Raw genomic sequence first — 22,289 nt, forward strand, 5'->3', positions numbered from 1 at the left:
AGTTATTAAATATTGCATAAGTAATACCACGCTTGGTAGCGGGTTAGGAGGTAAGTTATTCGCGTATAAACTTAATACGGTGTTTAATTTGCAATATAGAAATCCGTATAACTAATACATATATAACTAGAGAGAATCTATGTATTACTTTTTACGCAAGATATACAATAATAACTATAAGAATAACTAAACCCCGCATAAAATAATACATAATATAATAAAAAATTTATAATACCTTCTTGATTATATAAAAAAAAATTACTCAAATTAAATATAAAAACTAAAAAAACAATATAATATAAACTGGAGAATATAAAGGACAAGAAAATATTTCAACAAAAAATTACTACAATGCCAACATACATTAATTACAGAGGCCAGTATAGAGAGGACATAAGAAAAAAATATTGGATGCAAAAAATATTAGGCAGAGGAAAAGACAACATCCTCCACACGTAGCTTTATCAAAGGATCAAAAGTTTTGTGAGGACGACAAAACTTTTGCATCCTCGCTTATATATATTTGTAGGTGTTTAATTTGCAATATAGAAATCCATATAACTAATACATGTATAAGTTATGGGAGAATCTATGTATTACTTTATGCAGGATATATAGGTTGAATAACTAATACATAAATAACTAAACCCCGCATAAAATAATACATAAGTTCCCTCATAATAATAAAAAAGTTATAATACCTTCTTGATTATATAAAAAAAATTGTGAGGACGGTAAAACTTTTGCATCCTCGCTTATATATATTTGTAATATAATCACTTTTGAAGAATATTTTGTTGAAATAATAATCCCAACTTAAAAAGTGATAGAGACACGCCTACTGAAAAAATAGGGGAAATTTCACTTATAAACAATTTATGGGTCAAAATTACATGGTCATAGCCCATATTTTAAATTACAAACCTACAACCCAACATTTCTTGGCCTAACTTGAATATTCAACTTTATACAACTTTATACACATATTGTAGACAATGTATACATCTTGTATCAAAATGTATAATAATGTATAAGACTGGTATACAATATTATACAAACTTATACAAGAGGTGTTTATACATGAGGGGGCTTGTACGTAATGTATAAAGGGTGTTTATACACACTTCTACACCGTATAGAAGTGTATACAAGTGTATAATGGTGTATATGAGATGTTTAAACACTTACCGGCTAGATCTGGCGACGACAAGAAGCAAAAGTGCAGAGTCACCAGTGACGGCGATGGCACTGCTTCTCCATTGTTGCCGTTGATCCAACTTCCAGTCGCCGGCGACGGCGTTCCAGTGAGGAGATGCTTCCAGTCGATGGAAAAACAAACTGCTACAGAGGCTGAAAGATGACGCCGGCGACAACGAGTACCATGAAGGCGGCGGTGGTGGGTCGTGGTACTCACGGACTCGACTTGCGGCGTGTTAAGGCGCCAATCAACGGACGCCACCGGTGGATCAAATGGTGGCCATAGCAGGTAAGAAAACAAATATGGGTCATTTTCGGGTAAATAATAGGCCTAAATTGTCCCACAATGTTATTTCCCCAACTTTAGGACTATATGCCTGATGAAATAGTGTGTTGCCCTGAAGGATCTATATATCTATATCTATATCTATATAAAGTTAGGCATAGATGTGGCACCTAACTAAAATATTATTTAACTTTTTTCTCATTTTTAAAATTTTTTCCCTTCTCATTTTGCTCCAAAAATGTTCAATTAATTAGATTCTCTTTACTCTCTCTTATTAATCAAAATTTAAGTCCATCCTTAATTAGTCAATAAACGGATGAAGACAAAGGGTCAGGATGATAATGGTTAATTCAGGAGAATAAAAGACTTTTAGCTTTTCTTTTTCCTCAATAAATCAAAGAGATTCATTCTATGACTGTCAATTTGTTACATCTCAAAATTCTAAAGTTGGTCTCCTGAAGAAATAGAGAGAAATCTGAGCGGATTGACTCTTAAAAAAAATTCAGGTATCGTAATCTTCTCCTCCTTTATATTTTTTCATCTTTGTAATCAATGGAATTGTCAGTCATGATTTGTTGTTTTTGTCCGTTTTTAGTTCTAATCAGTTCTTTTTTGTGTCTATAAAAATCAATGTCGTCTCACATCTCTCCAAGCAAGAATTTTTTTTTGGCTCTCAATGGGAAATCTCGACAAACTAAACCAAAAAGTGGAGTAATATTGGCATATGAAATGGTACACATCACGTGGTATCCGTCGGTCCAGTGGAAAAAGAGATTTCTTCACAACAAAAGGGTACCATGTCTTTTCTTGTACAAAGTTGCAAGTTATTTGATAAAAATGTTCAGCAGCACAAGGACATCATAGTACAACATTCCTGTACAAATCTGTGTCAGCTTGAATATGGGCACAATTCTTATGTATGGACACTATTCTCTTCAGTGAAAGCTCCGCAAGAAAACTTGAAATTGTAAATATAAAGGACTCATCCATCAAAAAGAGAGGACCAAGAAGTAGAAGGGTTGAGACTGTAAAATGTGGGCTCATGCCTCATATTTTTGGTGGAGATTGTAAAAGAGGTAGTTGTGTGCGGTTAGAACGATGTTTTGTTTTCTTCATTTGTTTTCTTACAGTTGGATTTTCTTTCCTCTTGGTTGATTCTTTGGAGCTGCATTATGAGTCATTACACCACCTTTTTCCTGGAATACTTGGTTACATGGTATAAATTATTCTGTAATTTTCTTGGCAAAAAAGTTTCATGGATTTACCCCGAACTCGTCCCGATTTTTCATTTAGACTCTCCCAACCGAGAAATGTACCATATGAACCCTTCATGACAACTGTTAATGTGCCATTTAAACACAAAATAAATATGCAACAACACACAAATGGTGCGTGTAATTCACACGCAAAAATAACAAATAAGATGGAGTCACGTGGATTTTAGCTTTAAAAAATAAAAATAAAAGGATTTTTTTAAATAAAAAAAAAAGTAAAAACAAAAGTAGTCATCTTCTTCAGCGCCGACCCCTCTCCTCCGCCACCCCTCTCCTCTTCTTCAGCCCCCACCGCCCCTCTCCTTCCTCTCTTTTTCTTCTTCCTCCACTAGCCATCTGTCCTCCCACTCCCAACTAATTTTTTTCCTTCTAAACAATTTACTTTAAAAATCAATAAACGTCAATAGCAGCAGCAGGAAGAAAGAGGAAAAGCAAGAAAAGTAAAGGGGTGTGTTTGGATGAAGGGTTTTTTTTGTGTGTTTGTTTCAAAGGACTATTGATTTTTTTGGTCCATTAATGGAGAAATCATGGACTATTGATTTTTTTGGTCCATTAAGGGCTCGAATTTGCTGTATTTGAACAAAGCAAAAGAGAAGAGCGACGCCGGCGGCGGCGGTGGAATCCGGCTTCACCGGAAAAAATTGACGGCGGCTGCGGTGGATTCCGGCTTCGGATCGAGGGGACGGTGGGCTGGGTTTTAGGATTTGTTTTTAAAATGTTTTTTTTATTAGTTAAATTGTTTTAAAATAAGTTTTTTCTTATAATTATTTTTTTAATGATTAAAAAATTTAAAAGGAAAAAATTAGCATGTCACGCCCTTTTAGAGCAAAGCAGCATTGCACACGCTTTGCCACCTCAATAATTGTGTTTAAATGGCACATTAACGCTTGTCTTGAAGGGTTCATATGGTACGATCCTCGGTTATGGGAGGTTTAAATGAAAAATCGGGATAAGTTCAGGGATCCATCTATGACTTTGGCCAATTTTCTTTTACAACTTGATTCGCCTCCGTGATGAGTAAGAAGGATAACTAGGAAAAATAAATAGATAATTCCAACACTTTCCCGAATCAATCTTTCCTCTGGCACTAAGTCTTAAGATTTTAAACTATATATATATATATATATATATATAGAGGTAATCCTATTTAAAATATGAGATTTGTAATGCGAAAATAAGACATGTTACATTCTACAACGAAAATGACATGATAGTGTAAAATTTTCTTACACTAACGATGTACTCCCTCTGTTTCAATTTATGTGAACCTATTTTCTTTTTAGTCCGTGCCAAAATGAATGACCTCTTTCCTAATTTGAGAACAAATTCACTTTATGAAATGATTTATAACCACACAAATATTCAAGACTCATTTTGAACCATAAGTTTCAAAAGTCTCCACTCTTTCTTAAATGTCGTACCCAGTCAAATGGATTCACATAAATTGAAACAGAGGGAGTATATAATTTAAACTCACGTTCATCATTTTTTCTAATTTGTTATATCATCCGGGATGCAAGACGGAACATATGATACGTACCACAAATAGCAACAGAGAGAGGAGGAATATGCTCATGAAAATGGTCAAGGAAAATTTAAGGTAGCTTTAGTAAATCGCTCATATAATATATATATATATATATATATATATATATATATATATATATATCTTGATTGAATTTAATTATGTGTTATGAAGTATCTATATATAATATAAAAGTAAAAAAGAAGAAAGTGATGCGGCACATCTCTTTGGTCAAGAATTATATTTATCATTTTTTTTACTTTTTTCCATTTATATATTAGGTTAAAATATTTAAAGGACTCTATTTTAACTCTCTTAAATGTGCTATGTTAAAATAAAATAAAAAACTGAAAATTTATTCTCTACCTCTCTTAATTATGCAGAAATTTCAATAGTTTCGGGACCTTTCATCCTCTAAAAACTACTCATTTTAATTCCAATCTTTTCGATGTCTATTTTGTAGTTTCAAGAACGTTTAAATTATTAACACTACGAGAGAAATAGAGGAACAATGACCCAACGTAAATGGGTTGTTTTGCATGCTCACCTTGGGATTTTTTTTTTTTTTTTTTAACTAAAATATAATGTTCTCAATAATTACAGAATTAAGGGAATCAAATCAGTTATTTCATTCATTTTTATCTCTTAAAAAATAATTATACGTTACTAAAACCTTCAAAAGTCTCTTCCTTCATTCTATTTATTACTCTAACTTTTCTTTCCCATTCCATTTCTTATAAATTTAATATATAAAAAATGTGGCATATATAAATCAAACCAAACAGTAGACATCAGGAGGGATTCCCATTTTTGCAATTCTTACGTGGCACATTTGATTATCGTCCTTTATCTTGTGCCTCTCTTTCTCACACAGTTGCTAACTTTCTTTTGTTTTTTTATTTATGATTTTTCATTCTTATTGTCATTTTTCCTTGACTTTTAATTATTTTTTGTTTGATTTCTTTCTTTGATGATTTTGATATGATAATTTATATTTAGGTCGGTGAACGGAAGAAAACGAGGAAGTAAAGGTTGATAAAAATAGAGAAGAGGAGAAAGAAAAAGGAACGGTTATGTGATAAACTATGCGATAAGTAACAATGCTACCTTTAATTTGTATGGACTTATACGTTGCTAAAACAATTTTTTGTGTGGAGTGCCCTTCAAATGCACTGGTATTTAATTTTTGCCCCTCAAATTGGTGGTCTTTAATTTTTGCCGTTCACCTAATATCATGACGTTTGGGGTTCAAACCCCCGACTCAGTAAAAAAAAATAAAAAAATAATAATAATGGTTTCGCAAGGCAGAATTTTGTAGCTGAGTTAAGCCTATTCGGGCCAAAATTAGGCCTTAAGGCAAAGTTTCAAAGTAGAGTTTTGGCATGCCTGAAGGCAAAACTCTACCTTGAGTTTGCCTCAAAACTCTACCTGATCAGATAGAGTTTTGAGGCAAACTTTACCTTAAGGTAAAGTTTCAATTTCTGCCTGGAGGCAGAGTTTTGCAAGAAAGTCTTTGTCTTGCGAATCCAAACTTTACCTTGCGATTTTTTTTTTAATTTTTGACCGAGTGAGGGTTCGAACCCAAAACCAAGGGGTTCTAGCGAAGGGCAAAAATTAAAGACCACCAATTTGAGAGGCAAAAATTAAAGACCCCCGAATAAGTGTAATCGTGCAAATTGCCCTTGCTAAAAATGTAGCTCCTGCAAAACTTATCTCTTTCCTTTTCTTCTTTTGTAGCTGTTGTTATTTAAAGAGATTGAAGCTTGAAATTTCGATCTAAGCTTTTATGATTTCCTCACGAGATCATCCCCTTTCTTATCATATAATAATATGTTTATAGGAGAAACTTTTTTGAATTAATTCATTTTTATTTATTTTGCGCTATTTAATATAATTTGATGATTTTGAGGAAGAATCTATACACATTATAAAAGAATAATTTGTAATTGAATTTGCTTTTTTCGCGTGGACATGTTTACAAGTAGGTATCATAAATGGGGATTTGTAAATGTTTTTTATGGATTGAACCATTTTCAATTTTTCGTATGTTTAGGGAGGGATATCAATTGGGCATTTTGAATTTCTTGAGGGAAATTGGGGATCGGAGCGGATATTGGCCTGAGTTCATATAACTAGCCATGCGGCCCATGAAATATGATGATTTGCCGCCCTTCCACTTTTTTAGAGTCATTGTTTAAAGGGAAAAGGGTCCAAAACACACTCTAACTTTGGCCGAAATTACTATAACACACTCCAATTTTGTGGGGGTCCTATGACCCCCCTGGACTATGTTTTTGTGTATTATTGACGGTATTATTGGGCGATCGAGACAAGCAAGTGAGCACACGTTTTTTGAGCGCGTAAGGATGGACTTAAAACTAAACGGACCAGTCTCTGTTTGCCACGTTGAAGTCCAAATAATCCCTAAGGACTGGTCCGTTTAGTTTTAAGTCCACCCTTACGCGCTAGGGATTATTTGGGCTTCAACGTGGCAAATAAAGACTGGTCCGTTTAGTTTTAAGTCCACCGTTACGCGCTCAACAAACGTGTGCTCACTTGCTTGTCTAGCTCGCCCGATAATACAGTCAATAATACACAAAAAGATAGTCCTGGGGGGGTCCGGGGTCATAGGACCCCCGCAAAGTTGGAGTGTGTTATAGCAATTTCGGCCAAAGTTGGAGTGTGTTTTGAATCCTTTCCCTTGTTTAAAATGTAATTGTTGACACCCAATTTTGAATCGTCGTGCTTGAAATTAACGTCTCAGGGCTTCCTGATCATTAAATAACATAACATACATTTTTTTACACAATTTACTGGTAATTATTCTTATTTCTGCAAATATTACAATTTTTATCAATTTGTTGCCAATCAAATTAATTTCAATACTCATTACTTTTTCACACAATACAACACTGCAATTTTATTTCAGTAAATAATCACTTCATAACTCTTTACAGTGCATTAAATTTTTCAAGTATCAATCACATCTTATTTACATTTTTTAATTGCATATTAATACTTACACTTTTTTAATATGCATATTAGTTACTCCAGCCGTCCCATTTGATATAAAGGTGTTTGACAGGGCACAGAGTTTAATAAGGAAAGGAAGTGTTTTGATTTTTGTGGTTTAAAATAAGCCTTAGATATTTGTGTGGTTGTAAATCATCTAATAAAGTTAAATTGTTTCCAAATATAGAAATGTGTCATTCTTTATGGACAAACTAAAAAGAAAATAGTGTCATATAAAATGGGATGCAGGGAGTATATTTCAATACATTCCGTCAAGACAGGAAAGCCGGAATAATGTAGTTTACTTTATCGCAAGCACAGTTGCTTCAGAGATCTTTTCACCTTGTGCAGATTACCCGGTGATTAAATAACATTCCTTTATTTTAGATTTTTGAAAAAAATCACTTTTAACTAAAAAAAAATACTTATTTGCACACACCGACGCAGAGAAAAAATCAGATTTTTTTTCCTATCTTTTCTCGTGGGCCCTACATGTTTCCTCTTTTTTTTTTTTTTTGAAACGCTGGAAGCAACTCAAAGGTGGTGTGGTCTTCGAATATGAAAATTACGATTGGTTGGTACAAAAAACAAAACAACAATAAAAGACTAAAAGTAAAGCATCTCTCTAGACTGCGAGGACTACACCGGCTCCGCCGTATGGTCAAGCATCCAAAGCTTCAAACTCTTTCAGGTAGTGGCTAAAAGCAAGTTGTGCATCAATCATAAACTAGTTATACATGGGATAATCTTTCGTATGTGGTCCAAAGGGGGGTCCGAATTGGGTCGGGCAAGGCGAAATATCGTAACTGTACTATGTCTTCTTTTGGAGTCATCTTCGTCGGGGCAATGATATTTCCTTTGTAGGCATCGAACAACACCTTAACGACTTCATTAAACTGAATTTCATGTGTTTTTTTAAACCCCGGCGAAGAACTCTTTCTTCGAACAACCATTTTTGAAGTGACATGCTCGATGAAAAAAGATGTATTCACGCCATATGATTTCTCCCCTTGATTGAGAAATGCGACCACCAACAAGGTCACTCAAGTAGCTCTTCTTTGCATCGATCGATTTCCAAGTTGGGTTGGCGCGGAATGCCAACATAAGTTTTGTTGGGTGAACGGTAAGAAGGGTGTCAATCGTTTCACCGATCCTGAGATCATTAAGAAAGGACATGTCGAATCTTATCAAATGGGTTTCACTTCGATGTCTGATTAGATTGTCAATGGAAGCGCACACAAATTCCTTTTGATGCTTCTAGTAGGTGGTGGCTTCAAGACCAGCAAAATTAAGCCTAGCCTTACTAGTGGCCGTCTTTAAGACCTCGGCTAAGGCGTTTGATCTCGGCAATGCGAGCAGGAGTATAATAGGAATCGAAATCCAATTTAGGAATGTTGTGTATACCCAATTTGCCGATTAATTTTCGAACATATTCACGACGCATGATTGTTTCGACGTAAATAGGTTTCCTCACTCACATCAAGTTGATTAAACTCCATTCTTTTTGTTTTAAGAAAGCTTAGTGGTTGATTATCAGCGACCAACTCTTGTGATTCGACGAACAAATCAAATGGAGTGATAAACTCCGTTTGATATTAACTTCAAGACCAAAAGTTGCATTTCCATCTCCTTTTGACTTTTTCTCCCTCTTTTTTTTTTTTTAACATCGCCCTCCCAACACTCTTTCTTTGCAACTTCTCCCCTTTCTTTTTCAACTTTTCCCCTTTCTTTTTCAACTCTCTCTCTTCCTTTTTCAAACTTTTTTTTTTTTTTTTTTCAGTCGTCTCTCTTTCATTTCAACTCTTTCTTTCCCCTTTTAATCCCACCTCTCTCCCTCATTTTTTTCTCCATTTGCAGCCAGCCGCCCCTCTTCGCCCTAAAAAATGAAAGAAAACTTTTCTCTCTCTTTCTCCTTTTTTTGTATCATTAGCCATGTATTTATAATACAATCGATAGTATATTGTTGCATAAATTATATTTACTAATATGAAGATGTGAGTAGTTTTAAATTAAAAAATGTTTTACGATATAAAGTAGACAGTTTTTCTTTCTTTATTATTATAAAAAAATACTATTTACTTTTTCTATAAACTTTAATATTGTCTAAGTGAAAATAAAATCATAAAATTCACTATAAACTAAAAAAATTGAGGTCTAAATTTATTAAGATAAAAAAACTTTACTAGCCGCCCCTTCAGCCACCTTTGTTCATATTGTATTCCAATTACGACCGCTCTTCTTTTAGTTGAACCAGATTTAAAAGTACACTTAATACAATAAATATTCATGGTGTTAAATATTTGCACTTGGTTGCATCATAAACCTATGGTACCATATATTAGACAAGCAGAACACCTGTAAGGTAAACTACCATGCTTCCGAGATACAATTTAAATTGCAATATATTTTTATTATCGTTTCTTTAATTTGTTTCGATAAATATTTATCCACTACTAACATTTTTACTAAGTCCTATGCAGGTATCCGGAGTTACCTCCCGAAGAAGACGCTCGAAAGAGGCTCAAAGATCTTCCCGGATTCTCTACTTGTATTTACTTTTACGTTCTTAAAATTGTATAAATATAAAACATAGGGGAAAATTTTACTATCGGGAGGTCGGGTGGAGATTATTTATTTATTTGCTCGCTTATTATTTGTCATATTTTATATTTTTATAGTTACAACGTTTAGCTAGATTTTTAATTTAATTGCCTAGCACGCTTTATTAAATAATTAGGGTAGTTTACCTCAATATTTAAATTTTTAGAATGTGATCTCATAATTACTTAATTAATCAGATGTACATCGTTAGCAAATGAAATTTCATTACCTCAACAATAAAACAACTCTACTATGTTTGAAACAACATTTCAAACATAAAAAGTAAAAGATCTTTTATTGTCAATAAAATCGAAGAGTAACAGCCAACCAAAGTAATGAGTGGAGTAACATAAAAAATAAAAAAGAGCTCAAAGATGGATCCTAGAAAGTACACTTATTTCCAAAATTATTAATAGGCCAGATGGTTTGTGCACGAGCGTTAGTTACTACTGAATCGCAAATAAAGGAGAGATGATTAAACTAAATATTAACATGACATGCTTCATAGTATATTAAATTCATTTGTGGAACAAAGTTACAGGAATAGTTTGCAGGAAAGGCAAAACAGAGACGTAGTTTGTGGAACAAAATTACATAAGTAGCGCAAACATTGAGCATTATAACTAAGCTTATAGGACAGAAGAAATCGAGAACTTAGCCCTATCAGTCAGAGTATTTTCTTGCTTTCTTCGCTTGAGGAAATTTGACTTCGAAAATCTTGCGAAAGTCAAAGTGGCCGACGATTATATTGCAGTCAAATTAAATAAATAAACAGTACTGTTATATATTGAAATTCAACAATTTACCATCCCCATTCCCAAGAAAGAAATCAAAACCCCATTAACAAAATAACCAAAACTCTTCAACATAAAGCTCTGAACTATTGGAAAAGGGGAAAAAGCACAACTTTGCATCAAAACTTGTCAAACACAAACTGAACCAGAAAAAGCTCTAACCTTTTCAATCTAGTATATAAACAAAAATATAGACTATAAAGAAGGAAAGAAAAGAGATACGTGAATGTATTTGTATCAAGAATGTCCTCAATAAAAACATCTCTTTAATCTTATGCTAGTTTATGTAAAATTAGCTACTGTGAAACTGTAGAAGCAAAAATGAGATAGAGGAGATGAAAGAGTGAATGGTGTGGTTATGGGAGTGGCACTGTGGCATCTACAAAGAAGTACTTATATAGATATAAGGGGTATGTGGCACTTTCAATCTACTCAAATTCATGAGACAACTTTTGGTAGAGTTAAAGAACAATGCAACTACCAGCACTTACACATAATCAAAATCTTTACCACGTGGCATTATTGGTGATCCTTAACCATATAATTCACAGCATGTCATTCCTTCTCTCATTTTTGGTGATAATATAACTTCCATAGTCATTTCACAGAAATAAAACCTCAATCAAAATTCATCTGAAACATTTGCAGTACATGGTTTGTCACAAAGACAGCTTTTAAATTACCAACTTCTTTATATAAAGAAAACACCACATAGCCTAAACTCCAAAAGGGAAGTTTTTTCCACTAAACCCAACCAGAGAGAATGTAAAGCAACAATATGTAGTAATGTAACATATAGCATGATTAGTGGATCAATTAAAAGTGAAGAACTCTAGATTAACCAAGTCCCTTAAAGGAGATACATCTAATTGGGTTAAAATTGATGCATCAATGCCTTATACTGCCTATCCAATAGGAGATGCTTAAGCAGCTTTTTCAAAAAATTTACATTGATAAGTTTCCTTCCCGATTTTCTCATATCAAAATGCAGGATCTACAGTAGAAGAAATGAAGATGAGTAACACAAAATCTATGCAATAGATAAACCTGCTTCAAGTTACCATTGATCTCTATCGTGCAACCTTGAATTTCATGAAAACTCTCTTAAAGAAACTAACACAACTATTTGCAAAGATAAAAATTATCCTATGACAAGTAAAAAGTGCTAAGCCAAATTTGCGACTGAAGTGTAAAGAGAAAAATGCATAATACATCCGTTGAGGGTTTGTACATGGGAACCTCCTTACTAAACTCTTAGTTCAAATTGAATTGAGTTTTAGGATACTCCGACGGCTCAAACAATTTTAGTCAATTATGCTCACCTATGCACAAACACACGAACATACAGACCACAACAGTGAGCAAAAACTGTAATCAAGATGAAACAAAACAACAAAATAATATCAATAGACAACTGCAATTAAAAAACTGCAGAAACAAAGGGGAAAGATTAAAATTGGCATGCGTGAACAAATTCGAAGAACCAATTACCAAGGAACTATCTAAAAGATTATGAAAACCAGCATATATAGCAACAAACAAAGAATACAAAAGAATCTTCAAATTCCATTAAAAACTGAGACAAACTAAAATAACCGGAGAGATTCGGGAAGGAGCAATAGCCATAATATGAGAAATATATTTTTGAGGTTGTGGAATTCAAATATGATATGAATTGCTTTCTTTGTTATGCCCAAAGAGCAATTTTCTGGACGAATCTCATCTACCAAATCCTTCTTGACTAAAATTTCTTGATCAAGTATGAAACACACGGTTCAGTTTTTATTTGGTTCTAAAAGCACAAGACAGAAAATATAGGATTTTTTTCAACCTAAAAAATTGAACTTTTCCTTCTCTCTATAGTAGAATAAGGTCATCAACCACCATAGGACAACAACAACCAAGAAATTGGAAACTATTAGGAGATCTTGAAAGAAAATTTTCAGCAGAAATTGAGCGAGAAGCATGCCTAAATCATTATCATACAGTAAGTCCCTACATCGATAGCTTAAACTGATGTGATATCTTACTTTCTTATATTCCCATTGATTGCACAAAGTAAAAAGTTAAATAAGATGTTTTATTTTTAGAGATTATTATAAAGATAAATCAAATTTCTCCGACGATATGGAGCAAACAAATTAGAAAACCCAGTCAATAAAAGCTCTATATTTTCATTATAGTCCTGCGTAGATTGACAATTACTCAAATTCAGGAGTACTTTCAATATCTCATTCTGTTCACCTTTCGCATTTTAGTATCAAACGAATCTCTTTTGTGTCATAAAAGCATCACCAGCGAATTCTTCTTTTATTAATTTGATTATGTATTTGTAGAATAGTTTTAGGAAGTGACAAGCCGCAAATCAAAGTTAGTGACCAGTAGGTGTAACACGCTGTACCTAAGTCACTCATGGCTTCTCTATAACTTATTAGCGTTTAGGGACATACAATTTTCACAAGAGAAAAATGCCTTAGAGCCTGTTTGGATGGCTTTTTTACGTGACTTATAACTATTTTGGAACAACTTATTTTTTTTGACTCAGTTGGTTGTTCGTTGTTAGGAAAAACGGGCAATTAATTTTTTGGGCTTATTTTAAGACAAAACTTCAACCACAAACACTCAAAAAAACAATTTATATAAGCCAATCCAAACGGGCTCTTACTCGGAAAGGTTAGTACGTGCTGTTAACCTATTTTGGACACATAGAAACAGTCGATTGTTCGTTGTTAGGAGTGGCACATGGGCTGTAAACTTCAACTACTAAGCACTGTTTTTTGCACATAAAAAAAGGTATGTGCGAATGAAAATAGCAGCTTGCCCTGGAATTATGCTTTTGGTTTCAGAACATCAAAACTAAGACTCGACTTTTTACCAAAATTAGCAAGAAGGCTACTAAATCACCAAATTCCAAGTGTGGTAAATTTAGTCCACAACTCAACAAAAAACTAAATACTGTATTCTTCAACTGGTTTTCTCATTTCAAAATTTTATAATTTTTACTATCATAAATTTCCCTATTCCTCTGATTTTTTGAATTACCCAAGCGTTTCAATCTTGCTAAGCAAACCCACCACCAAAAAGCTAAGCAAACAAACAAAAAGAAGAAGAAGAAGAAGAAGAAAGGAAGCAAGCAAAAGAACCCACCAGAAAATCGGACGAAGCAGCACACAATAGCTCAGAAGTACAATGGAAAAGAAGCCAAAGAACATTGAAGAGAGAGTTCAGGAAAATACTGACAACAACAATGAATTTGAAGAAAATTAGGGCAAGAGCGAGAAGCATACCTAAAATTGTAACAGATAGAGAACTGAAGAGCAGATGTTTCCAGATATCAGCAGAAATTGAGGGTGAAGACGGAAGATGGACGCTTCGAGAGCTTTTTTTTAAAAAAAATATGGATCATTCCAGAATTTTGGAGTGTACTTACACGTAGAGTGAGAAAAATCTAGTATCAAAGTTACTATTTTACCATTTGTAGAATATCGGAAATACCCCTGGAAGACCAAAGACACATTTATTGAATTACCTTTGGCTCATGCTTATTAAATATATATATATAAATTATATTATAGTGGAGCGATTAAATAAAGTAGTAATTATCATAAATAATTGCAATAATATTTCCGATTATACAATCATACTCCACAAGGTTTCTAAACTCAGTTAGGAAATGTCGCTTGGTAAAACAGATGAATCATAAATCTTTCACACATCAATAAATATTTTACAACGGATACTCTGGGAAATGATAAAAGAACAAGGATCAAATAATCAGGAAATGATAAATCATAAAATATCAAAACACATCTTCAAGTTCCAACTTTAAATGTTCAAATAATAATCTTTTAAAGAAATAAGCATATTGGTATTTTCGATTCTCACGTGTGATTTTAAAAGGGAAATAATTTTTTTATAAGGAGTTTATATTTTTTGAAGGGAGGGGGCACAGTAATTCCCAAAATTGTTGTCGTATGAGAGTTTACACGGAGTCGAGCCATGGAAATTTCTTGCAGAAATGCATGAAGGCTACGTATAATAATTTTCGTGGTCCGCCTCTTTCTGACCACAGATAATGGGGCGCTCTGTAAGACAATGCGGCCTCTACAAGGAGTTTCACTATTTTCTCAAACATTACGCCATTTTATGACATTCAATTCTTAATATTTTTTTTTTTGAAACAAAGATGAAAGAACCATGTACTATCTTCTATTTAACTTCAGATTATTTAGTTGAGCTTAGAAAGCAAAATATGTTTCATATGCACAATTGAGCTTGAACCTGACTCCGTCGCATATTAAAGCTACTCCTTTGTATTGAAACAAAGGACGATGCCCAATTGCATGCTTCGATTAACCAATCCATTGATCCACAAATATTTTTTACCATTGGCATTATATTTATATTTTCATCATCTTCTAAACAACATTTTAGCCAAAACGTGAGTAAACAAAAGCAACACTAACACAATGCAGAAGTTAAAAAGTAGCTTAAGAACACAGGTTTTTGATGAATAGAGACGATACTTTTGTAATAGAAGATCAATCGCCAACATAACATCATAAATAATCATAGAGACCGTTTGGATGGGCTTAAAAAAAGTGACTTTTATGTATAAAGTGCTTTTAGAACTTTTAAGTGCTGAAAGTTATTTTTATAACAATGAGTGTTTGGATAAAAGTGCTTTATCTTTAGAAAATAAGTTGTTGATGTGTTTGGTAAATAAGTCTTTATTAAGCACTTATTTTCTCATCAAAATGACCGAAATACCCTTAAAGTTGTTAACACCATAATAAGTTGCTTTAAAAGATTTTTAAACTCTAAAGTTGATTCAAATCAAAGTAATTTATATTTTATAGTCACTTCCACTATAAAATGTTTATTTAAGTTAATTTTTTATAAATACATGTTACTTAAGGGGGTGCAGAGCTAAAAGAGACACTTATTTTGGAATGAAGGGAGTAATATCTTCTTGATTTATTTCATTACTAGTGAAATTGCCCGCGTCGCATTACATTTGAAAGACAATGATTTTACAAATTGACACTTTTGAGTTTTTTTTTTTTTTTTTTTTAGAAAGAAGAAAATAATTTCTCATGTAACTGGATTAATCTTATATTTATTTGAATATTTTCTTTTCTTTTTCTCTTTGAGTTATACATTTGACTTCAATAACCATTCAATCCAAGTCTAGGAATAATAAAAAAGAAAAGTAAAATATGTTAAGAAATATTTGGAGAAATGCATTGTCCGATGTTGGACTTCATTCCAACTTTTTCTCCCTTTATAATGTTTTATCCTTTATCTCCTATGTGTGTTCTTATAATGTTTTATCCTTTTATCTCCTATGCGTATCTCCTATGCGTTTTCATTACTTATTCTTTCTCTTACTCCCCTATTTTTTTGCCTCACGTTTAAATCTTTATTTTTAAGTTGTAAAGACAAAGTAATTATATAGGAATTAACACTAACACTATAACTATAAGCTTGCAACGGGTATAAGATGTACTTAATAAAAGTGCTAATACAACCGAAAGCACTCCACTATAAATACAAGAAGTGGAAAATATTCATATAATACAAGCATCAAGCATTAGAAATGTCACTAGCAATCATATCACGAAACCCCATCCAATAGACATCATTTTGTTCTCCTACATCTTCGACATCTACATTGTTAGCTCTTGAAGTTGTGCCAATATCATTAGAATCAACCGATGGAATATAACTCTCATTCTCACTGTTGGAATGCATCATCCACATTGCATTTCTTTCTAATATAATTGTGAATGGCCATAGTAGCAAGTACGATGTCCCTTTGTGTGTCAATGTGATAGTATGGCATGTCTCTCAAAATAGACCATCTTGCTTTCCAAACGCCAAATGTGCGCTCTACTACATTTCTATAAGAAGAATGTAAATAGTTAAATTTCTCAATGCGTCCTCTTGGCTCTCGCAATTGTCGAGTTGCACCGCGGCGAAATTCAGCTAGGTGACATCTTACATTATTTCCTTTGTACGGAGCCATGTATCCTTTCATGTGTGAATATCCTGCATCAACTAGATAATATTTGTTTCCACGTGGATGTGGAAAGTTGAGCTCTTCTCTACGAAGGGCCTCGAAATATACGACTATCGTGAGCTGCTCCTTCCCACCTAACCCATGCAAATGTAAAACACATATTAAAATCAACAACGGCGAGAATATTTTGAGTCGGATAACCTTTACGTCCAATATATGGTATCTCTTGACCTTGCGGTAATCTAGCTTTAACATGTGTGCCATCAATTGCTCCAATACAATTCTACAAAAGTGAATGTAAAATAAGAAACTTGGGATCCATTTTTTTCTCGTCAATTCTAAGGGGCAAGAAACTATCATAAAGCTTTTGTTATATAAGGGTAGTAAAGATACAATGCAGAATAACAAATTATCATAAACGGGTTACTTACTTTAAAGAAAGGGAGATATCTTTGTTTACATGGCTTGTGAGCATCGCAACCATCATTATAATTTGGATGTGGTTGAATGATATCTCTTGCAAGCTTACAAACGGCCTTTAAAACACTATGAAAGTGTCTATGAATTGTCTCTCCAGAATATTGAAAGATATCTTGTATCATTCGATTTCCAACTCCACGTGCACAAGTCATCAAGAATATGCCTAACATTTCATGTATAGACACTCCACGAGTGGGTTTAAGCCCATATTTATCAGTTAGGTCATTGGATAGATCAATGAACACCGCCTTCTTCAGTCGGAAATTTTCATAACAACGAGTCTCATTTCCTCGTAATATCTCTTGAATAAACTCATTTCCGGAGCGCATTGATGTACGACAAGGTTCTTTGCATAGGTATTTTTCACAATACATCAAAATGTATTTACTCACGTTATATGACATAAAGCCATCCGCTCCTTCGCATCTTGCTCTCTCCCGAATCTCTTCTAGTTCTTGATCTTCGTCATCTAACAAATCACTTAAATGAGGAGATACCACATTGCTAATATCCCAACTCTCCATTTAACTGAAATGGAAATGACTCAAGTTAGTAAAGAATGAAATTTTTTTCCAACAACCCAATTTCAAGATTTTTTAGAAACTCCATCGTTTCAATGCACTCATATCTATCTTCGGAAAATCACATTGTAAATCTCAAATTACTATTCCATCAAAGAAAAACAACCACAACAATACATAAAGTTCCCACATTCATTAAAGCCAACACAACAACAATAACCATAAGGTCTAAGGATACAACCACAACGTCAACACAACATTAACAATACATAAAGTTTACACGTACAACCATAAGATTTAGGGATACAACCGCAATGTCTAAACAAGAAGCAATAAGTAAAGTTTACACGCACAACCATAAGATTTAGGAATTAAACAATAAAAACATTTAACCATAGCAACGCAATCAGCCCATTTTCTCAAGGTGTAACTGATAGTTATACTCCAACCAAGATTTTCGAGCTTCATCGCTTTCCATCTTAAGAAACAAATTGACGTACATCCTTCTTAAGAAACATGTTGCAAACATAGTTGCAATTTCCACTCTGACAAGAATATCGAATAATTTGCCAACATGTTCATACACTTATCGATGACGGGATCATCTACCGAAGGGGATGTAGCAGTGCTTTTACTAGACATAAACTCCACTAGAGAGTGTATATCCTCTCTCATTGATGCCGCACCAGATTTTGCCTTATTTTTTTTGACTTGATTGCTAGTTCCAGTATCATCAATTGAACCTCGTCTTTTAAGTGACGGCTTAGGAAACATAATAGAATCCACATTCTGTATATCATCACTTTCATCATTCCCTTCATCACTAGGATTGATAAAGTGTTCTTTGTCATAGCCACCAATATTATTTGTTCCTTCTTCATCAAGATCTACTCCAATGCCAGACATTTGTTCTTGATTCGCTGCACGTGCTCTTTCTCCAGTAGCAACAATATCAGAAAACAACGCATCATAGCGATACCATATAAGTGAAAGATCTATTTTCCTGAACTTATTGTATCGATCATCCTCCTGTAACAAAAAAATCAAAACTACTTTAAACTAACCAAGAAATTTAGCAATGAAAGAAAAAAGAAAGACATATAGAAAAATGTGAGAGATGTACCTTAATTTTTCGCTCCCACCAATCATCATCTCGCCATAATTGTATTTTTCGTGGCATCCCATCCTAAACCCTCGTCTCCCTCTCATCAACTTCTTAAAAAGAATCCAATCTTTTTTCATGTTATCCCAATGATTTTTCATTTGTTTTTTATCATAGTTTCTTCCCGTGGCTCTATTGAATTCTTCAACAACATTATTCCATCCATCTCTATTTAAATGAGTGTGTGGTCTACGTCCTTGTCTAATCTCATTTTCACACAAATCTATAAATTTAATGTTGGCATCATCATCCCACTTAGCATTACTTCTTGCTTTACTAGTTTCCGGTATGATTGAATGTAAACAATCTGAAGAAAGGAGAAATAAACGGTCATGAACTCTGCAACATCATAATGTGGCAGCCCAATAACTAAACACACAGCCACAATTCCCTAGTCACAGCTTTTTGTACACATACCAAAATAGAGAGATAATAAAGAAGAAGTGGAAGCAGCCGCAGCGAAAAGCAGAGAAGAAATAGGCGTTAAAGTGCCGCGGCAAGAATGACGTTAAAGCAAGAAATCATATCCATACTCCACCTTCTTCAGTCGGAAATTTTATATCAATGATGAAAATTTACATGTAACAAAATGCAATTGCTTATTCGAATATCTTCTTTTTCTCTAAGTTATGCAGCCCCCTTTGAATTTATATAGATAAACAAAACAAAAATAATCGCTTTAAAGAAAAATAATGAGGGATCAAAGGTTCATTGAGTAATGTAATGTACTTTCTTCTTGCTTTATTCTATAGAATTTTCATCTTTTCTTGTTGACTCCAATAAGGATCAATGCATGCCATGAATATTATCAAATTTTCCAAGCAGTTGTTTAAAACTAAAGATGCTTCTCCATGTAAAGCACAGTGTTCTTTAACCAAATTTCACTATCATGTGACTTCTTTGGGCCTATTAACTTTAGCATAATAAGGACGTGTTCTTTTCGGGTTTGCGAAAAGAAAGGATTAATACTAGAGAAGCCATTGAACTATGGTGAGACGCTTAATGGAAGCTCTCGCTTAAAATGAAGTGGAGCAAAAGTTGGTAGAGGAGAGCACAAAAGGACCTTCAAGATAGGAACGCCACCGAAAAAAAAAGTTACTTTAGCTATGAGAGTTCTAGATGTACCGACAGTAAATGTTTCAAAAAATTAGCCTCGCTCATTGATACAAATATATATCAAATTTGTACCAATATAATTATGATTCTTCAGGGAAAGGCTACATGGATGGCCAAACACATACTCATTCACAAAAGCAATGGGAGAGATGCTTTTGGGACACCTCAAGGAAGATCTCCAACTCATAATCCTACGACCAACAATTATATTAAGCACTCACAAGGAGCCATTCCCGAGATGGGTTGAAGGAATGAAATAATAACTATAGATTGTTTTTGTTTATGCGTGCACACATGGAAATTAAAGAAGAGTTAGTCTTATCAGTAAGCAAAAGTATACTCTGCTTCTTCTTTCCACATAACCATGGACACCTTCATTGTTGGCTATGGTAAAGGAAATCTAAATGTTGGCATGGCTGATAGAGAATCGATGACGGATGTGGTATGTGAGTCATGTGTGTATAGTGCATGCCTTACAACAAAATGTGCAAGTTTCTTTTGTTTGCGTCAAATGTCTAAATTAGTTCATCTACACTTTGAGTTTCTGGATCCAGGAACTTCAAGGTACCACTGGACTCACTACTCCTTTGTGACATTCTTAAAAATTTCAACAATATATATACTCGAAATAAAGGCATAACACAAATCGATCACTATTTAGATGATGTCTAGTAGCTCCAGGTTTTACTAATAGCCAAGATTATAAGTTTTATTAACAAGTCTATCTCCCCAAAATGCACAAGCAGATTCAACTCCTCCCGTCATAATAATCCAAAACGGAGTAATCTTGATTTCAAAACCAAAAAAAAAAAAAAAAAAAATCGAGTATCGTATTCACCATTCATAATAATCCAAAAAGGAGCAATCTTTATCCAAAAAAAAAAAAAAAAAAAAAAAAACGACTAAACTCTCAAAAACTCAAGAACATTAGGAAAAGTTAATTAGAGTATCAAATAATAGAAGTTCCATACGATTTGACTAGACCCATCAATCAAGAACTAACAAAGACCAAAAAGGGTGCTAAAAAAACTTACTCAAACAAATACCAAGATTGAAAGTCTCGTTTAGCGACCGCGAGTAGGATGAAGCTTTTTTAGTGGCAATGTTGTAGAACCAACCAATTTGGACCACCAACTGTGTGGTTAGTATATCCAGTTGAGTGTAAAGCTAAATTACAATTTGTAGAGCAAAATCAAAGAATAAGGAAGAAGAATACCTTAGATCAGTAGAAACTTGAAGAACTCAAGCGATTTTCAACATTGATTTTAGATTTACAACCTTACATTTTTTAAAAACTCAGCGATTTGGGAAGTTTTAGAGAGAGAAAGAGAGTGAGTGGGGGAGTGAAGAAAGAGCCCGTTTTGGAGGGGTTGTTGTAGAAGATGATGAACGAGAGATGGTGGAGGAAATTTTGCGTTGTAGAAGAAATGAGGAAAGGATGTGAATTTTAGGGCTTTGGCGAGAGGGTACTTTGGGAATTAAAATAAAATATAAGGGATATAAAAGTAATTTTCATGGTCAACGAAAATGGCTTTAAGCTGACCAAAAAAAAAAAAAGTTAGGATTCCCAACTTTTCATTTTTTTGGTGACTTTAAGCACTTTTTGGCTTAAATTTAGCATTTTAAGTTGATAGCCAAACACTACAATAAGCTAAAAAGGGCTTATAAGTTGGTTACCAACTTAAGCTAAAGGGCTTATAAGTTGGTTTGACCAACTTATAAGCCCATCCAAACGGGCTCATAGGTGAGACTCCTCCATATGTAAGATAGTTTAATAAAATTAGTAGCCTAAAGTCAAGTTTTAATACTGTACTGTAGATGAGTCAAGTCCTTTATTCTTGGAGTAAGCCTGTCAACAGGGCCGGACTGAGCCAGATCCCCTAATAGTGAGCCATCTCGATTTCAAGCATATTAAAATCTGAAATGGTATAGACGTATCTAATAGAAGGCATAAGTTTTGCCCGAGTAGGCAGAATTTGCTATGAAATACTGCCTTGCGAATTCTTTTTATACTCTGCTGGGTTCGAATCCAGAATCTCAGGGGTATTTTCTGCCACTTAAGTGTCAAAGGGCAAAAATTAAAGACCACTCAGAAATAGGGCATTTGTGCGAATGACCCAAAATACTTTGCATATGTTAGCCCATTAAATTTAAACCTATCTTTTCTCTTAATCGTCAATCCTTTCCTTCTCTACGGTTGTAACTGTTTTCTTCTTCTCCTTCTTCCCGATTTCAACTTCTACAGCATTGTTGGAGCTCAAGATTCTTAGATACGGAATTTGACAGTTAATTTTTTTTT

The 22,289-nt window shown here is 33.8% G+C and overlaps 1 long non-coding RNA gene and 1 pseudogene across 1 annotated transcript; both read right to left on the reverse strand.

The window, feature by feature from the left end:
• Window positions 1–16,211: 16,211 nt before the first annotated feature.
• On the reverse strand, window positions 16,212–21,306 carry LOC132035358 (uncharacterized). The gene is made up of 2 exons (XR_009409224.1): window positions 21,207–21,306; window positions 16,212–16,592 (listed from the first exon to the last, which is right to left on the reverse strand). It is a non-coding gene; the product is annotated as an uncharacterized LOC132035358 (long non-coding RNA).
• LOC132035356 (L10-interacting MYB domain-containing protein-like) lies at window positions 17,887–19,221 on the reverse strand (annotated as a pseudogene).
• Window positions 21,307–22,289: the final 983 nt, after the last annotated feature.

This window comes from Lycium ferocissimum, chromosome 10, assembly GCF_029784015.1.
Source record: "Lycium ferocissimum isolate CSIRO_LF1 chromosome 10, AGI_CSIRO_Lferr_CH_V1, whole genome shotgun sequence".
Classification (NCBI taxonomy): domain Eukaryota; kingdom Viridiplantae; phylum Streptophyta; class Magnoliopsida; order Solanales; family Solanaceae; genus Lycium; species Lycium ferocissimum.